Below are 20,378 nucleotides of genomic sequence, written 5' to 3' on the forward strand. Positions count from 1 at the left end.
GAATTTGGAAATTCTCTAAGGCATTGAGGAAAAACTGGTCGTGGAAAGCACTGAAAGGACTTTAACAGGCACTTCGTTAAATAGGTAAGTGATTCTTCGCATGTTACATGTTTCAATCAGTTGAAAGCTAAGGAAAGGTAGAAATTATTTTGATGTTTGTTACTAGGTTTTGTTTGAAATATATGGAGATCCATCTTGTTTGCAAGAAGGATTAGTCCACCTAACACTAGCCCCTTAAGCGACTTTTGCAAAATAATATTTTTTTGGTGGAAAAGCCTTATATTAATTTTCTATGAGAAATAGAGCGAACTTTTCTATTAGATATCCCTTCCAAGTTCTAATCAATTGGAACAAACTTGATTTTGTCGAATGAGTTTTATTTTGGAAATGTGAGACACTCAAGGAATTCATTGGTAAATCTTTTTGAAGATGATGTTTTGACAAGTTAGTCGGTGTGTGCATGTGTGTTTAGATAAAGATAAATTTTCTGATGTCCATAAATGGACTAATACAGTCAGTGGGACAAGACATTCAATGCAAGGGAGTAAACTTGGGAAAATAAAATGCCTAAAGCATATTCCTTATAAGTCTACTTATGTTCAATAAGTACCAATGGAGAGGGAATGGAAAATTGAATACAAATTTCAAATTGGCAAGGTGCTTTTTATAACATTTTGGTTACAGAAGAGGATGAGCAAATGCAAATTGAACTGGTCCTTTATTTTATGGATTTATTGCATTGTAAGTGGGCATGATACTATTCATTTTCCTTTGGTGCTAATGCTTTCAGATGCTTCTTATGTTGCACCTGAAGGTCTGAACACCTCTGCCAATGTGTTCTTTTGATGCATATAAATAACCTATATGAGCAGGCCTCTTTATTCTAGATGTAGGCTCTATCAATAAGTTCATTTTCAATTTGTTTGGTTACAAGCCATTCTTGACTGAGTTAGGATTTAGAACAACTTAGTAAGGAATTCGTCCATTTACAAGCCATTCCTGATTGAGTTAGGAGTCAGGATAAATTTGAAAGCAATGGATATTGATGCACATTGCATAATCACTAGTCAAAGATGTCTACTGAAGTCTGACATGAAACTTTTCTTTGTGGATAATGTTGGAAAAGACAACCATAAACAAATTAAAAGCGTAAATGTTGTGCATACAATTTGGATATGTTTAGGAAATATGATGTGCATGATTCACTAGTTCTAGCTATAATGTTAACAAGGGCAATTGTTAGGTCCCTATAATACTATTGTATCCCCCTTATTGTTATTGCTAGTATAACCGCCTATTTATTGTTGTGCCCCATAGAAGCCCAATATTGTTATTGTTGTGACCCTACATTATTATTGTTATGCAGGCTTTGATTATATTGTGTCCCCTTAGACTCCTATATATACTAAGGAGGTCTTATCATTTGTATCATCCAAGAATTTTTCATTTATGTGATGTAAAGGAGGTTTACCCTTCAAAGAGGCTATTTCTCAAGTCGTTGCTCTATCTTTTCTTTTATTTTGTGAGTTGGTTGCATAACATTTGGTATCAGAGCTTTGGATTATAGGGTTTCAATTATTCAAACATGTCATCTTATAAATTTCTCTATAGCTTTTTTTTATACGAGGCTTCCAAAGATCAAATTTCAACCACATGGAGCTGAAATATTGGTGAACTTTGTGTACAAATTTAAGGTCTTGGTTGATTAAATTTTTAGAGATATGATCCGAGGAAGTTAGGGCTTTTGCAGATTCTAGAATTCCATCTCAAACAAGTGACCTAGGGAAAAACATCATAACTTTCTCTCTGAGGATCAGATTTGAATTTCATAAAAATTGACTGAAATTGCATAGACTATAGTTTTTCATGTGCCATTTTCATGGCTGAAGGTCGAACAAGTGACACGTGGCACTTCATACAAGTTCACTCTACTGAATTAGTCTATAATAGGGTCATCATGGGAGATTGGTAATAAATATTTCTTGAAGAATCCAATCTCAGTCTGAGTTGCGGGGTTGGAAAGAAGACTCAGAGGGATACCACATGAAGAAAGTTAATATCTTGGAGATCCAAAATTATAGAGTTACAACAGATTCAATTTCAAGCTCCTAAAAACCAAGAAAAAGGTGTGTATTTTTTTAGAAAAATTCACAACTTTTGTTTGAAAAATCAATTTGAAGTGATTAATAGGGCATAGTGAAGCATAGATATCATTGTTTGATTAAAAAATTCCTCATAACAAAAAATGAACACACCTATTAAGCAACAAGAAATCTCTTCTATGACGCATGAAGAAGAGGAAGAAATGCAACATGATATATCAAAATTACGTGACTAAGTGCAACAAATTTCACTCTTGCAAAGAGTAACAAAAAATGAAATACAAGCTAAGATGGATGGTTTAAAAGTACACATGGAAGGTTTGAAGGATGGCTTAAAAACAAACACGGAAGGTTTGACAAATGCTTCCTAACGACGAAAAGGTATTCAATGAAACTCATGATGAGGACAAAAGGAATATGAATTATGATTTTAGAGACTCCCATTTTGGGTTTAAGAACCACCACATTCCAAAGATCGATATGAGGAAGTTTGATGGCAAGGATCTGCAACATGGATACTATAAATGGATCAATATTTTGATCTCCTTGATGTGAAACACACACAAAAGGTATGCGTTGCATCTTTATATTTAGAATCCAATTAGTTTGTATGGTATCAATGAATTTTTTCTCGTAAACCACTTATCACTTGGTCAATTTTTACGGATGAAATTATAGCACATTATGAGGATACAAAGAGCAACACCTTCTTTAGCTAATTGATAAATCTCAAACAAAAGGGTTCAATGGTGGAGCACATTGAGGAATTCCAAAAATTGAATATCAGGGTAACTGATATTCCAGAGGAGCATAGAATTGATTTGTTCATAGATCCAACATGAGGTTTGCCTTTGGGAACCTAATTCATTGGAGAAGGCATTCAAGGTGGCAAGAAAAGTTGAAAGAAAAATTATGGAAACAAGGAAGTCTACCACTCATAACTATAAATATGGAAGTGTTGTTGCTCATAGCCTTCCACAACCTACAAGGTTGACACTGCAACAATTAGAGGAAAAAAGAGAAAAAGGGATTTGTTACAATTGTGATAGAAAATACGCTAAAGGTTACAAGTGTGTCGAGATGAAATTATTCTACATAGATTGTGAAGAGGAGGAAGAAAAGGAACAAGAAACATCAAAAGAGGAGGATATACACCATCAACCAACCCCAAATAAAGAATAAATGAATTTGTCCAGATCTTGTAATGCATTGGTAGGAATTTCCACTCCTAAAACTCTCAAGATAAAATGATATATCAAGAAGAACAAGGTAATAGTGCCGATTGATTCAGGTAGTACACATAATTTTATTCATTGTAAGATAGCCAAGGAATTGAATTGATTCCTATATCCAGCACCAGAGTGTCAAGTGATGGTTGCAAATGTGGGAACTATAAATTGCTTTGGAAAGTTCCATAATATCAAGCTAGCCATGGGGGAATATGTATTGAATAGTCCAATTCTTTCCATTCCAATGCGTGGTGCTGATGTTGTACTAGGAGTCCAATGGCTACAATCTTTGGGGACAATATCTTTTCATTTTCAATAACTTTTTTTGATTTTTTTTTGGTAAGGAAAGGAAATTAAATTAAGTGGTATCACAAGGAAACCAGGAAAGATAATAAAGTCTAATGGAATGGAAAATCTTTATAAGAAAGAACAACAGGGCGTAATTGCACAGTTATGCTCACTAGAGGTTCAAACATCGAAATCATATATTTCTCCATATCTCCAAAAGGTCTTGGACAATCATTCCAAGGTATTTGAGACTCCAAAAGGCCTCCCACCTATTCATGATCATGCTATTCATTTGATTCCATGAATTTTCCCTCCAAACATCAAACGTTACATATATCCCTATGCCCAAAAGAGTGAAATTGAACATATGGTTGCAGAAATGATAGAGGCCAGTATAATTCAACCTAGTCAAAGTTCTTTCTTTGCTCTAGTAGTATTGGTGCAACATGATGGATCATGGTGTATGTGTCCGGATTATAGGGGGCTCAACTAGCTCACTATTAAAGATAAATTTCCCATTCCTGTCATTAATGAATTGTTGGACTAATTACATGGAGCAATTTACTTCACCAAATTGGATCTTCATTCAAGATATCATCAAATTAGAATGAAGACTGAAGACATTCCGAAAACAACATTCAAAACTCATGAGGATCATTATCAATTTTTGGTCATGCCTTTTGGCCTTACTAATGCACCTTCCATATTTCAAGGTTGATGAATTCCATTTTCAAACCCTTCCTTAGAAAATTTGTGTTAGTATTTTTTGATGATATGCTAATCTACAACAAATATTGGAAGGGTCATGTTCAACATGTTGATAGGGTTCTCAAACTATTGGAGGAGAAACAATTATATGCGAAAACCTCCAAATGTTTCTTTGGAGTACATGAGGTGGAATATTTGGGTCATATTTTACCTCATGAGGGTGCTAAGGTAGACCCTAACAAAATTAAAGCCATTAAGGAATGGAAAATCCCCACAACCATAAAGCATCTTTGAGGATTTCTCGGGTTGACAGGGTATTATCGCAAGTTTGTTAATAATTATGGGAAAATAGAAACACCTCTAACAACATTACTCAAGAAAGATGTATTTTCTTGGACTCCAAAATAAACTAAGGCCTTTGAACATATTAAAGTGGCAATGTGCCAAGCATCGGTCTTAGCCACACCAGACTTCATAAAAACCTTTATTGTGGAATGTGATGCTTCAGGAAATGGAATTGGTGTTGTTTTTATGCAAGAAGGAAGACCCATTGCTTTTGAAAGTCGTCCAACCAAAGGAAAGTATTTACACAAACCTATTTATGAGAAGGAAATGTTGGCAATAATACATACACTAAAGCAATGATGACCTTACCTAATGGGAAGACACTTCAAGGTAAAAAGAGATCATGATAGTATTAAATAATTTTTGGAACAAAGATTATCTTCAAAAGAGCAACAAAATTGGGTCACAAAGATGTTGGGTTATGTATTTGAAATCATCTACAAAAAAGGGAAGCAAAATGTTGTTGCAGATGCACTCTCAAGAAAGGATGAGGATGTGGAAGCATTCTTTGTGCCATTTCTATTAACCAACTTGGTTGATAATTGAGGCAAGGGATGAATGAAAGAATGCCGAAGAGGTGTGGACACTCATTCAAAATTTGCAGCGAGATTCGTGTACATTTGATACATTTAGCTAGAAAAATAATTCATTATGATACAAATATCGCCTATATCTTTGTAAGAATTCCCAACTCAAGTAAAATATTCTTTTGGAATTGCACACCTCCCCGTTAGGAGGGCATTCAAGATTTTTAAAAACTTACCACATGGTCAAGAAGGATTTTCTTTGGGATGGACTTAAATCTGATATCCATAAGTTTGTGGCAGAATGTTTGGTTTTCCAACAAATAAAGATGAGATAATTAAGACCCCAGGTCTGTTACAACCTTTAGCCATTCCAAGTCAACGTTGGGAGGAGGTATCAATGAATTTTATCATAGGTTTACCCAAGTCTGAAGGAAAGAGTGTCATCATGGTGGTAGTTGATTGACTTACCAAGTATGCACACTTTTGTACATTATCTCATCCTTTTAAAGTCGGTACAGTTGCTACTGCATTTATGGAAACAATTCAAAAGATACAAGGAAACCCAAAGATTATTGTAGTGACAGAGATCCTATTTTCACTAGAATTTTTTGGACGAAATGAGTTTCTTATCTTGGTACTCAATTAGCTCATAAATCATCTTATTATCCTTAATTTGACTAGAAAATTGAGACAATGAACTATTTTTTGGAAGGATGTCTTCATTTCTTTGTATATGATAAACAAATATAATGGGTTAAGTGGCTACCTCTAGCTGAATGGTGGTATAACACTTCCTTCCATACTGCAGAAAAAATGACCCCATTTATGGCACTTTATGGATATCATCCACCATCCACCACATTATATTTAAGAGAAAATTCTAAGGTTCAAGTAGTGGAAGATCACATCAAGAATCAAAAACAAGTTCTCCAACTCTTAAAGGATAACCTCACTCTTGCACAAAATCAAATGAAACAACAAGCAGATCAACATCGCAGTGAAAGAAGTTTTGATGTAGGCAACTGTGTATTTTTACGACTACAGCCATACAAAAAAATGTCCCTCAAGCAAGCTAAGAAGGATAATAAATTATCACCCAAGTACTATGGTCCTTACAAGGTGTTGCAAAAAATTGATACTATGGAATACAAATTGGAGCTACCTGCATCTTCCTAAGTACACCTAGTTTTCCATGTTTCATGCTTAAAGAAGGTTATCGGTGACAAGCTCCTAGATCAAATAGTGTTGCCAGGATTGACGAAGAAGGAAAACTCATATTTGAGCCTGAAATAGTCATGAAAACAAGAAACCGACAACTACGAAATCGATTACTTTAAGAGTATCTCATTAAGTGGAAGAACTTACCCATTGAAGATTCCACATGGGAGGATGATAATTTTGTACAGAAACATCCAGAACTAATCAAGCATTTAGGACACCACTTTTTTGAAGGAGAGGGGCATGTTAGGTCCCTATAATACTAGTGTATCCCCCTTATTGTTATTGTTAGTGTAGCCCCCTATTGTTATTGTTGTGCCCATGTATCCACCATGTTGTTCTTGTTATGCCACACAGAAACCCACTATTGTTATTGTTGTGCCCTTACATTATTATTGTTATGTAGGCTTTGATTATGTTATGACCCCTTAGACTCCTATATATACCAAGAAGGTATTATCATTTGTATCATCATATAATTTTCCATTTATGTGATGTAAAGGAGGTTTCCTCCTCGAAGAGGCTATTTCTTAAGTTGTTGACCTATCTTTTCTTATAACAATGTAAACTTTGAAACGAGAATTGATACTGTTACCCATTTCGTAGAGATAGCAAAAAATTGACCTGATTTTGAAAAGGGGCGATGCAGAACACACATATTTTTTTTAGAACATAGTTTTTGGCACTTTAAATAACCTTAAATAACCGATACGATTACCCGTTTCATAGAGGTAGTAAAAACATGACCCGATTTTGAAAAGTGGTGATGCAGAATACAATACTTATTTTTTGGAGCATATTTTTGACAATTTAAATATTTTTATGTATCAAATATAAATATTTGTTTTTAAATGTTAGTGATTTTTATGCTGATTTTGAAACGTGTTGATGCAACGCGTTATACAGCATACCTTTTTTTTTAGAGGACTTATTTTTCACACATAAAATTTATTATGTCCATTTTTTTTTTAAATTATAATTACTTAAAGAATTTTTAAGTTGTTTTATTTTTATTTTTTTAAATGTTGATTACTTCAAGAAAGTCATATAAAAATATATATAAAAAAAGACAAAAAAATGTTAATAAAAAAAAATTATCTCATAAACTATAAAAGAATTTGGAAAAAAAAAACATAATTTAAAAAAATATATATATAAAAAATTAAGTAAGTCAGAGTAGAAAAATTAAAAAAAATAAAAAAAATAAAATAAATGAAAACAAACTAGATTAAAAAAAAATAGAAAATTAACTAAAATAAAAATAAAAATCTAGTAAAATTAACATTAAAAACATTTAAAAAAAAAACTTAAAAAAAATAAATAAACTGAAATTGAAAAAAAAAAAAACCAAAAAAATATAAAATTTTAAAAATGTCTTTAAATTTTTTTTTTTTAAAAACATCTATTTAAAATTAAAAATTAAATTTTTCAAGAATCATGTATTTTTCTATTTAAAAAATAAAAAACAAAATTGATTAAACATAAAAAAATAAAAAACAAAATTGATTAAACACACACACGCACACAAATAATAATCATAATAATAATAATAATAATTTACCTTTTTTATTTAAAACACCAAAAAATTAAAAATTAAAAAAATTTAATTTTTTTTTTATACAAATTGTTTATTTTATTTTATTTAGAAAAGTATATATTAAAAACTTTTAAATTAATTGATAAACAATTTTATTTTAATTTTTTATTTATTTTTATTTAAATATATATATATATATATTTTTTTTTTTAACAAGGTTTTTTCTTATTTAAAACAAACATTTTTAAAGGTTTTTTATTTAAAAAAAAAATTATTAAAGAAAAAAATTTGGGTCCTCCCGACCGCCTGCGGTGGCGCGACCCCGGGCGGAGGCCCTGCATGGAATCACCCCTCCGCCCTCCGGGCCACCCTCGGTGGCGCGGCCCCGGGCGGAGGCCTGCGCCCCTCCACCCTCCGGGCCGCCCGCGGTGGCGCGGCCCCGGGCAGAGGCCTGCGCCCCTCCACCCTCCGGGCCGCCCGCGATGGCGCGGCCCCGGGCGGAGGTCGCCCGGGGCCGTGCCACCCCCAAATTTTTTTTTTTTAATAATTTTTTATTTTTATTTTATTTTATTTTATTTTTTAAATAAAAAAACTTTAAATTTTTTTGTTTTAAATTTAAAAAAAACATTTTTTAAATATATATATATATATATATATATATATATATTTTTTTTTTTTTTAATAATAAAAAAAACAAAATTGTTAAGCAATTATTTTAAAATTTTGTAATATATACTTTTCTAAATAAAAAAAAAACAATATGTATAAAAAAATTTTAATTTTAATTTTTTTTTTAAATAAAAAAGGTAAGTTTAATCAATTTTGTTTTTTATTTTTTAAATAGAAAAATAAATGTTTCTTTAAAAATTTTAAATTTTAATTTTTTGGTTTTTTTTTTTGAAAAGACATATTTTTAAATTTTTTTTTCTTTTTAAATGTTTTTGATGTTAATTTTACTAGTTTTTTATTTTATTTTTGTTGATTTTCTATTTTTATTTTTTTATTTTTAATCTAGTTTGTTTTTTTTTTTTTTTAATAACTTAATTATATATATATATATATATAATTTTGTTTTTTGTTTTCCTAATTCTTTTATGGTTTATGAGATAATTTTTTTTTTTTTTTTTTTTTTTTTTTTTTTTTTGATAATGTTTTTTAAATTTTTCTATTTTTACCTAAATTTTATAGTTTGTTTCAATTTTTCTTTTTTTCTTTTCCATACATATATATATATATTTTTTTCTTTTCTTTTGACAATTTTTTTTTTTATTGTTTACAAGTTTTATTTATTTAATATGTTTTTTTACTATTTATTTGTATATAATTTTTAAGTGTTTTACTAATTTGTTTATAATTTTTTTTTTAAGTATATGCTTTGATTTATGTTTTGTTAATTTTGTAACTTTTTTTGTTTTGTGTTTTTTCATTGTTTTAATTTTTTTAATTTTTAATTTTATTTTATGTCTTCATTATTTGTTTGAAATTTTAATTTTTTTCAGGATCATGATAAAATATTTTACGCTATTATTTTGAAATGTTGAAATATTACCCTTGAAAAAAAAAAGGAAAAAAAAAAGTGTTATCCCAACGTTAACACTTTTTGTTTTGAGGGTGTTTTTTGGACAATTTTTGCATCAAAAATTGGTTTTCATCGCCATTTTTAAAACATGTTCAAAATTTACCCAAGAAAAAAGAAGGTGTTATTCCAGCATCAACACTTATTGTTTTTAGCACTGTTTTTGATGTTTTTAAGGGTTTTTTGGGCTAGAGTTCCCGTTTTGAGTTTACAGTTCCCGTTTCGAAGTTTACATTGCTTTATATTTTGTGAGTTGTTTCATAACAACAATTTACTTGCATATTCATTATATTCAGTTCTTGGTGGTGTTTGAGTGGCAAAAAAACTTAGTTATGGATGACCTTATCAGAAGAATGTATTTGTAGAAATTCTCACTATAGATTAACCTGATTATGCAATAGACTAAAACAAAATACTTAATCTACTTCTACAATCAAACTTGCGGAATCTTAATCGATTTGAGCAAGATCAAATAGAACACATATAACAGAGAAGAAGAATCAATACACATGAAACACAGAAGAATACTCTAGGGAAAGCCTCTGCTAAAAACCCCGCTATCTGTATTATCATACAAGTGGAAATATCTCAGAATTACACAAAGCTTTAGCTCTCACAGCTATTCAGCTCTCAGTACAATCCCTCGCACTGTTCATAGACAGACTAGACAATTCATATGCCTTCTCCTTTGTCCTTCAAGCCTCCTATTTCCTTGCGCTATTTTCCCTGGATGTTCTTGCTATAACCTTGTGTGACACTAATCCCACACACTGCTCCGACACACTGTAAAACTGCGTAAATCTCAAGGAGTGAATTCCTTCTGCATGCAAGAGATTTTCTTATAGGAAAATTCTTGCAACTGATAATACATTGTCCTTGCCTTTAATCTCAACTGGGTCTTTGTTAGGTCCTTATACTACTAGTGTAAAACCTTATTGTTATTAGTACAACCCCCTTATTATATTGTTGTGCCCATGTAGTCCCCATATTGTTATTATTGTGCCCATAGAAGCCCACTATTGTTATTATTGTGCCCTTACATTATTATTGTTATGTCGGCTCTGATTATATTATGACCCCTTAGACTCCTACATATATAAAGGAGGTCTTGTCATTTGTATCATCTAAGAATTGTTCATTTGTGTAATGTAAAGGAGGTTTCCCCCTCGAAGAGGCTTATTTCTAAGGCGTTGATCTATCTTTTCTATCTTTTTGTGAGTTGGTTTCATAACATTTGGTATTAGAGCTTTGGATTCTAGGGTTTTGTTGCTCCAAACAGATCATCCTGGAATTTTCGCTATGACTTTTTTTTCTGCGACGTTTCAGAAGCTAACAAAAAAATCCATTTGAGAGGAAATATCGCTAAACCTTCGGTCCAAATTTCAGATTTTGTCTCGCTATATTTTCGGCAATATGATCTGCTGAATTTAGGGTTTTTTCAAGCTCCAGAATTTCATCTAAAACAGGTCATTGTGGAAGTTTTGCTATAACTTGTTCACTACAAAGTTTCAGAAGCTACAAAAAAAACCCATTTGAGAAGAACGTGGTTTGAACCTTGGGTCCAAATTTCAGATCTTGTCTCACTATATTTTAGGATATATGATCTGAGGAAGTTAGGGTTTTTGCAGACTCCCGAATTACATCTTAAACAAGTGACCTTGGGAAAATTGTCATAACTTTCTCTCTGAGCATCAGATTGAAATTTTGTAAGAAGTTACAGAAAGAGGACGGATGGTAGTTTCCTGTTTGTATTTTTCAGATCCGAAGGTCAAAACAGTGAAACGTGGCACTTCATACAAGTTCGCTCTACTGAAACATTATATAATCAGGTCATCTTAGAAGATTAGGCATAACTCTTTCTTGGAGAATCAAATTTTGATCAGACTTGCGGGGTTAGAAAGAGGACTCAGAGGGATACTGCAGGAGATAATTTCAGAACTTTGAGATCTAAAAGTACAGAGTTACAGTCATTTCAAGATTGAGCTCCTGAAATCAAGAAAAGGCGATATGAGGAAGTTTGATGGAAAGGATCCAGTAAATTGGATACTACAGATGGAGCAATATTTTTATCTACATGGTGTACCACTGTTACAAAAGGTATGTATTGCATCTTCATATTTAGAACCGGATCAATTTTTATGGTATAAAGGGCTTTGTTCTCGTAAACAACTTGTTATGTGGTCAATTTTCACGGAGGAAATGATAGCACATTATGAGGATACAAAGTGCAACACCTTCTTTAGAGAAACACCACAACAATTGGAAGAAAAAAGAGAAAAACATCTTTGTTACAAAGTGAAAAGAAAAATTATGGCAACAAGGAAGTCTACCCCTCACAACTATAAAGATGGAATTGTTGTTTCTCCTAGCCTTCCACAACCTACAAGGGTCACACCACAACAATTGGAAGAAAAAAGAGAAAAAGGGCTTTGTTACTATTGTGATAACAAATACATTAAAGCTCATAAGTGTGCTAAGAAGAAATTATTTTACAATGATTGTGGAGAGGAGGAAGAAAAGGATCAAGACACGTCAAAAGAAGAGTATATACAACAAGAACCAACCCCAGAGAAAGAAGAAATGAATCCGAACATATCTTGTAAAGCATTGGAAAGAATTACCACTCCTCAAACTCTCAAGATAGAAGGACATATCAAGAAGAAAAAGGTTCAAGAAGTGAAAGATCACATCCAAAAAGAAGAAATGAATCCAACCATATCTTGTAATGCATTGGCCGGAATTACCACTCCTCAAGCTATCAATATAGAAGGACATATCAAGAAGAAAAAGGTAATAGTGTTGATTGATTCGGGAAGTACACATAATTTTATTCATTGTAAGATAGCCAAGGAATTGAATTGCTTCCTATATCCAACACCAGAGTGGCAAGTGATGGTTGCAAGTGGAGGAACCATAAATTGCTTTGGAAAGTGCTATAATATCAAGTTATCCATGGGAGAATATGTATTGAATAGCTCAATGCTTTCCATTCCAATGGGTGGTGCTGATGTTTTACTAGGAGTCCAATGACTACAATCTTTGGGTATGATAGCTTTTAATTTTCAAGAACTTTTCTTGAATTTTTTTTGGGAAGGAAAGGAAGTTGAATTGAGGGGTATCGAAGGAAAACCTGGAAAGATAATCAACTCTAACAACATGACAAAGCTTCTAAATAAAGAAAAACGGGGTGTAATTGCACAATTATGTTCACTAGAGGATCCCACATTGAAATCATGTATTTCTCCAGATCTCCAAAATGTTTTGGACAATCATTCCAAGGTATTTGAGACTCCCAAAGGCCTCCCACCTATTCGTGATCATGATCATGCTATTAATTTGATTCCACGAAGTGTTCCTCCAAACATCAGGTCTTACATATATCCATATGCCCAAAGGAGTGGGAAATCATTCAAAAGTTGCAGAAGATCCCAGTTCAAACAGTATTGCGAGAACTTGACAAGGAACGAAAAATCATATTGGAACCTGAAGCAGTCACAAAATCGAGAAATCGAAAGCTACGAAATAGATCAATTTCAAAGTATCTCATCAAGTGGAAGAACTTACCCGCTGAAGATTCCACATGGGAGGACACGAATTTATACAGAATCATCAAGAACTACTCAAGCGTTGAGGACAACAATTTTTGAAGGAGGGGCATGTTAGGTCCCTATACTACTAGTGTAACCCCTTATTGTTATTAGTACAACCCCCTTATTATATTGTTGTGCCCATGTAGTCCCCATATTATTATTATTGTGCCCCATAGAAGCCCACTATTGTTATTATTGTGCCCTTACATTATTATTGTTATGTCGGCTCTATATTATGACCCCTTAGACTCCTATATACAGAAAGGAGGTCTTGTCATTTGTATCATCTAAGAATTATTCATTTGTGTAATGTAAAAGAGGTTGCCCCCTCGAAGAGGCTTATTTCTAAGGCGTTGATATATCTTTTCTATCTTTTTGTGAGCTGGTTTCATAATAGTCTTTGTCTAAACTAACATGCATGAGTTATTTATGAGAGAATATTTAGTTATCTGGAGTACACTAGTTTCATGCATGCATGCATTAACTGACTGAACTCACAATTAGTTCCACAAATTGTTTGGAACTAATTTAACTGGACTTAACTCAGTTAACTGAGCTAACTAATTACAACTCAAATACAACTCATCCTTATCTCCTTAATTAAGAGATAAATTCCTCAATCAAAGGGATAACTATTGCATGACTTCACAAAGACTTCATGTTTGAATTTCTCCAACTAATTAACTCAAGATGAATTAATTAATTATTTTTCAAACAGCTGGTGAGACTAAATTCGAATTTTAATTCAAGGACAAATTAAAATTGGAATATTCTTGTTGCCACATTTCAACACTCCCTCTCAACAAGAAAGGGATTATCTGCCACCCCGATCCTGTCTCTATGGAACTCGAATTTACACTTTGACAATGCCTTAGTCAAAATGTCAGCATCTTGCTCCTCGGTCAAAATATATTGCAACAACATGATCCTCCTCGCCACACAGTCTCTGAGATGATGATACCGAATGTCGATGTGCTTGGACCTGTCATGAAATACTGGATTCTTAGAGAATTTGATACAACTATGATTATCACAATAGATCACAGTTGGATCCATCCTCTGATCAAACAAACCAACTAGGATTTTCCGCATCCAAATGGCCTCACATGATGCCTGACTTGCAGCCATGTATTCAGCCTCTGCTGCACTAAGTGCAACCGACCTCTGTTTCCTGCTGTACCAAGAAACTGCAACTGACCCAAGGTTGAAAATTCCTCCTGATGTGCTCTTACGATCTGATGGACTCCCTACCCAATCTGCATCTATGCAGCCCTGTAGCTTCACTCCCTCTGTTCATCTGTACCATAATCCATATTGATATGTGCCTCTGAGGTATCTCAAAACATGCTTAGCGGCTTTCCAAAACAACTTGGTAGGTTGAAACATAGCTTGACTCAGCTGGTTCACCGCATAGCACAAATCTGGTCGTGTGTTCACTAAATACATCAGTGAACCCACAAGTTGCCGATACATAGTAGATTCTACTACTTCTCCTGAAGTAGAATCCTCCTTCCTCCAGTTACCTGCTAGAGGAGTCTGCATGGGCTTGCACTTCTCCATGTGGAATCTCCTGAGTATCTCATTGGCATACTTGCCTTGAGACACAAACAACTCCCCATCCTTCTGCCACACTTCCATGCCAAGGAAGTAGTGCATGAGACCCATGTCTTTCATCTTGAATTATCTTGCAAGGTCCTCCTTGCAAGACATGATCAACTGATCATCACCTATCAATATGAGATCATCAACATAAAGAACAATGATCAACTGCTTACCTTCTACCATGATGTGGTACAGGTTCGCATCCACTTCACTCTTTGTGAAGCCCAACCCAGTGAAGTAGTTGTCGATCCTGGTGTACCAAGCACGAGGTGCTTGCTTCAGCCCGTACAAAGCTCTCTTGAGTCGGCACACATGCGACTCATGATCGAAGGTATCAAAACCTTCTGGCTGCTCTATGTACACCTCCTCCTCAATATTGCCATTGAGGAATGCAGTCTTCACATCCATCTAATGGATCTTCCAACCCATATGTGCTGATAGTGCTAACATCGATTTGATAGATGAGTACCTTGCTACAGGAGCAAAAGTCTCATCATAGTCAATCCCCTTGACTTGTGAGAAACCACGGGCAATAAATATTGCCTTATGTTTCTCCACACTACCATCAACAGCTTGCTTTACCTTGTAAAGCCAATGGGAACTCACAACTGACTTGCTCTCCAGTCTTGGAACCACGTCCCAAACACTGTTCCGAACTATGGAGTCATACTCCTCCACCATAGCATCAACCCAAATCGATTGCTGCATTGCTTCCTCAAAGGAAGATGGCTCAGTCTCAACACATTCCCCAACAAGCACCATGTATCCAATGTACCTATCAGGCGACCTCCTCTGTCTGTGCTGAGAAGATGGTTCTCCCAATTTCTCTCTTGCATCCAACAACAATCTATCAGCTTCTCTTGTGCGCTTGCGTCCCTCTCTAGAAGACTCTTCTTGAGTGGATGTCTCCACTCCCAGAACCACTGCATGCGGTTGCTCTACATTAGTCTGAGGCTCCTCCTCCTTAGGAACCAAAAGTTCCTCCACAGCCTGTAGTTGGAGCTCCCTCTCAAGTGAAACTCGCATGGCCTTCTGCTCATCAAACTTGAGATCTCTATGAATCACTGTCCTCCGACTGGTAGGCAAGTACACCCGATAGTTGTGGGGTGTATCAGTGTACCCCACAAGTATCCCTAACTCAGTTGTCGGTTCAAGTTTCTTCCGGGCATCCTTGGTCACATGGCAATATACCAATGAGCCAAAGATATTGAAGTGACCCACATCTGGTCTCTTCCCAAAGAAAGCTTCAGCTCGATTGTCTCAATCATGAAAGGAAGACTTGGCATACTTTCCCAAGGTACAACCTTTGCATGTGTTCACTTGCTCAAGTTTACCTTTGGGAAGTCCGGTAGAAATCTGCTGCATTATCTTCAATGCCCCATGATGCAAATGGCCTAACCGCCTATGCCATAACTCGCCAATGTCTTGGCTTTGCACCAATCCTGCTTTCGAACTCAATCCAACACAGTCATCTACCTCCAACTTGTAGATATTCTTCGCTTGAATCCTAATCCTCTTGGTCTGACCCGTGGCTATGTGTCTCAGAAACACCTTTCCTTTACTGAAGACAACATCGTAGCCTTTGTCTTCCAACATCGCAACCGATACCAAGTTCTTCTTTAGTCTAGGCACATACTTTACATCAGTCAGGGTGAGAGGAGCTCCATGATCCCTCTGAAAAACAACCGTGCCTTCACCTAAAACACAGTACTTTCCATTATCGCCCATCTCTATGCACATCTTGAGGTCTTTCTCCTCGAAGGTACTGAATAAACTCTTATCGCTGGTCATGTGGAATGAGGCTCCACTGTCCAGGTACCAAACACAACCCACCATTGATGAAACCATGCATGCGATGAGGGTAAAATCCAATTCGAACTGAGATGCCAGTGCCTCACCTTCTGATCTTTTGGAGGATCCCTTCTTGGATTTCTTCAATGGACAATTAGTTGCATAATGGCCCACCTCATGACAATTAAAGCATCTCACTTTAGATTTGTAAATCTTCTTCCCACCATGGGAATAACTCGATTTGGAATGGGAAGCCTTCCCTTTCCCTTTCCTTGCCTTACTTGCTAAGGCTAGATTTTCTTCATCATCATGCTTAGATGAATAACCATCTCTGGTGCTCCTCTTGATCTCCTCCTACATTTGATCTAACCACAGTTGTTCCCAATCAGACAGTTTCTCTCTTCCATTCACAGAGTCTTGGTAGCTATGCTAGCTCTTAGAAAGACCAAGGAGAGCAAGACTCACCATATCATCATCGGCTGTCGTTATTCCCACACTACCAAGATCATCTCTGCAGGTGGTGAGCTTGTTCAGATATGTATAAATAGTGTCTCCCTTTTCACACTTGATTTTCCGAAGCTTATCCTTGAGCGCCAGTTTCCTCTGGTCGCTACTGTTTTGATATAGGTCCTTCAATGTCTTCCACATTGAAAATGGAGTCTCCTTCCCATGGAGACTCGAGAAAATATGGTCTCGAACTCCCTCTAGAAGAATCCTCCTTGCCTTCACCACACACTTCTTCCATTCCGCCAATTCTTGTGCATTAGCTGCAGCTGGCTTGGGGATTTCTTGATCAATGAAATCCTTCAAACCATTGTCTTCTAATACTGCTTCCATGTGATCCTTCCATGCTATGTAATTCAAGCTACCATCTAGTGCATACTTGAGTCTCAAGCCATTGAATGCCATTGGTGAACTTTGAGGTGTGATAAGAATTCGATTTTGTACCTGCAATCAAGAACTTCAAACTTCGATTTTTCCCTTCTCAGTATGTTGTTCACAGCTTTGATCACCTTTGCTCTGATACCATGTAGAAATTCTCACTGTAGATTAACCTAATTATGCAATAGACTAAAGCAAAATACTTAATCTACTTCTACAATCAAACTTGCGGAAGCTTAATCGATTTGAGCAAGATCAAACAGAACACATATAACAGAGAAGAAGAATCAATGCACATGAAACATAGAAGAATACTCTGGGGAAATCCTCAACTAAAAACCCCGCTATCTGTATTATCATACAAGTGGAAATATCTCAGAATTACACAAAGCTTTAGCTCTCACAGCTATCCAGATCTCAGTACAATCCCTCTCGCTGCTCATAGACAGACTAGACAACTCATATGCCTTCTCCTCTGTCCTCCAAGCCTCCTATTTCCTTGTGCTATTTTCCCTGGGTGTTCCTGCTGTAACATTGTGTGACACTGATCTCACACACTGCTCCAACACATTGTAAAACTATGAAAATCTCAAGGAATGAATTCCTTCTACATGCAAGAGATTTTCTTATAGGAAAATTCTTGCAACTGATAGTACATTGTCCATGACTTTAATCTCAACTGGGTCTTTGTTTGAATTGACATGCATGAGTTATTTATGAGAGAATATTTAGTTATCTGGAGTACACTAGTTTCATGCATGCATGCATTAACTGACTGAACTCACAATTAGTTCCACAAACTGTTTAGAACTAATTTAACTGGACTTAACTCAGTTAACCGAGCTAACTAATTACAACTCAAATACAACTCATCCTTATCTCCTTAATTTAGGGATAAATTCCTCAATCAAAGGGATAACTGTTGCATGACTTCACAAAGACTTCATGTTTGAATTTCTCCAACTAATTAACTCAAGATGAATTAATTAATTATTTTTCAAACAGCTGGTGAGACTAAATTCGAATTTTAATTCAAGGACAGATTAAAATTGGAATATTCTTGTTGCCACATTTCAACAGTATTTGCAAACTAAAGCCAAGGCAATCTGTAGAATGGAGTGAAAACAAAATAGTCCATGACAATGTGTCGATAATTTATATTGCATGACAACCTGATAATTCTTTAAAACATAGATTTTCCTTATCATTAGGTATGTACTTTTCCATCATTTTATGATTAGAGCTTTATAACATCTTTGCTAGTTTTTGTTGTAGTGGGTAGGAAAGTGCGAAAGAAAAGTTTGGAGGAATATTTCTCTATATTTGTGTTATACACAACAAATCCATCCAACTCAATAGTGTCATTTTTGAATATATATTTATTTGCAAGGTGATAAACAAGTGAATTTTTCCTGGTTTTTACAATAAACTTTGTTTGAGAAAGTTTTTTCCCGCAGTTTCAACCATCAGCTGAATATGCAAAAATGGTTTCTAATGGATCCCCCTTGTCATGATTTTCTATATGATACCTTATTAACTACCAGCTTACTAGTCACAATGACATATCCCTTGTTGAGAACTACATATGCATTGAAAAAACATTTCTTTGGGCATCTTGCAGGTTGGACAAGAGTCATTTTGATCTATCACAATATCTTATTACAGAGGAGAAACTGGAGTGTTACTGGTTTATGACATCACAAGGTATTTTTCTCTAGATTTATGGTGACTTTTTCAAAACAAAATGTTTAGTGAAAGTTCTTTCAATTCATTTAGTAGAAGTGCAAAACATACTTTAAAATATGTGCTATAGTATGCTCTGTGTTGGGTTGCCATTTTTTATTATACTTGGAAGTCTTGTATTCATTTATCACATTTAAAACTCTATCATCAATGTATATAAGATAACTTAGATTGACTCTTATTTTGAAATTCATGTGTGTGAAATTATAATTTGGAATAAATTGGGACAATGGAAATGCATATTTTTAATATATATATATATATATATTAAATGAGGTATAATTTTGAATTATCTAGCTCACGTATTCTGTACTTAACTATCTCGATGCTCAAGTGCAAGAGAGAAACCTTGAATCATCTCGCAAACTGGCTAGAGGATGCTCACCAACATGCAAATGAAAATATGACGATAATGCTTATAGGGAACAAATGTGATCTTGCTCACATGAGAGTGGGGAGCACAGATGAAGGTGAGCAGTTTGCAAAGGAACATGGTATAATGTTTATGGAAGCTTCAACAAAAACTATTCAAAATGTTGAGGAGGTATTGACTCTGGAGCCCACATTTAGAACCCTGTTCCACTTTCTATTTAGGTGGTAGTGAAGGGGGTGTAAATGGCATAGTTTTAGAAACAATTCCAAAATGCCATTTATTTGGCATATTTGACATTTTTGGTAGATATGTGGAGATAGCATGCAAAAAGGATATTATGGAATATAACTAGTTAAGGATGGACTTATTTTTATTTTTTAGACTCACAACTTGAGATTTTTAGCATGTAACTTAGTTGGAATGATGGTGCCTAATATTTTCCTGAATGTTGAATACTAAGTTCCTAAGGTGTTCTTTTCTATGGTGACATTTTATTTGGTTTGTTTATACAGGTCATTTGGCCACATAGTGGCCACTACTGCCCAATTGAAGAAAACTCGTTCGAGTATCTTACTTTTCTAGGGAAAAATGTCATTGACATCACTGATATTGAGGTATATTTCGTATAAATCCTTTATAGTCTACTTTAGTTTATATTACACTGTCATTGTCTTTCATGTCCAATACTCTGCATTGTATCTTCTGTCATTTTCAAAAGAGGAACTCAATATTGATGGTAAGAAGCGTGAATTGAATAAAGAGGAGAACAATAACACTGGAGCGACAAATGCAAAAAGAGAGAGAGAAATATACCTTCTTTCTCCTTATCTTCATCCATATGCACATGTAAATATGCTAGAACACTAA

The 20,378-nt window shown here is 34.7% G+C and overlaps 1 pseudogene; it reads left to right on the forward strand.

Annotated features, from left to right (window-relative positions):
- The window catches only part of LOC149150415 (ras-related protein RABB1c pseudogene), a 46,630-nt pseudogene extending 26,891 nt beyond the window's left edge, over positions 1–19,739 (forward strand).
- Positions 19,740–20,378: the final 639 nt, after the last annotated feature.

The sequence above is a fragment of the Pinus tabuliformis genome, chromosome 9 (genome assembly GCF_031772625.1).
Source record: "Pinus tabuliformis cultivar Carrire ecotype Pingquan chromosome 9, CPIR1, whole genome shotgun sequence".
Taxonomy (NCBI): Eukaryota; Viridiplantae; Streptophyta; class Pinopsida; order Pinales; family Pinaceae; genus Pinus; species Pinus tabuliformis.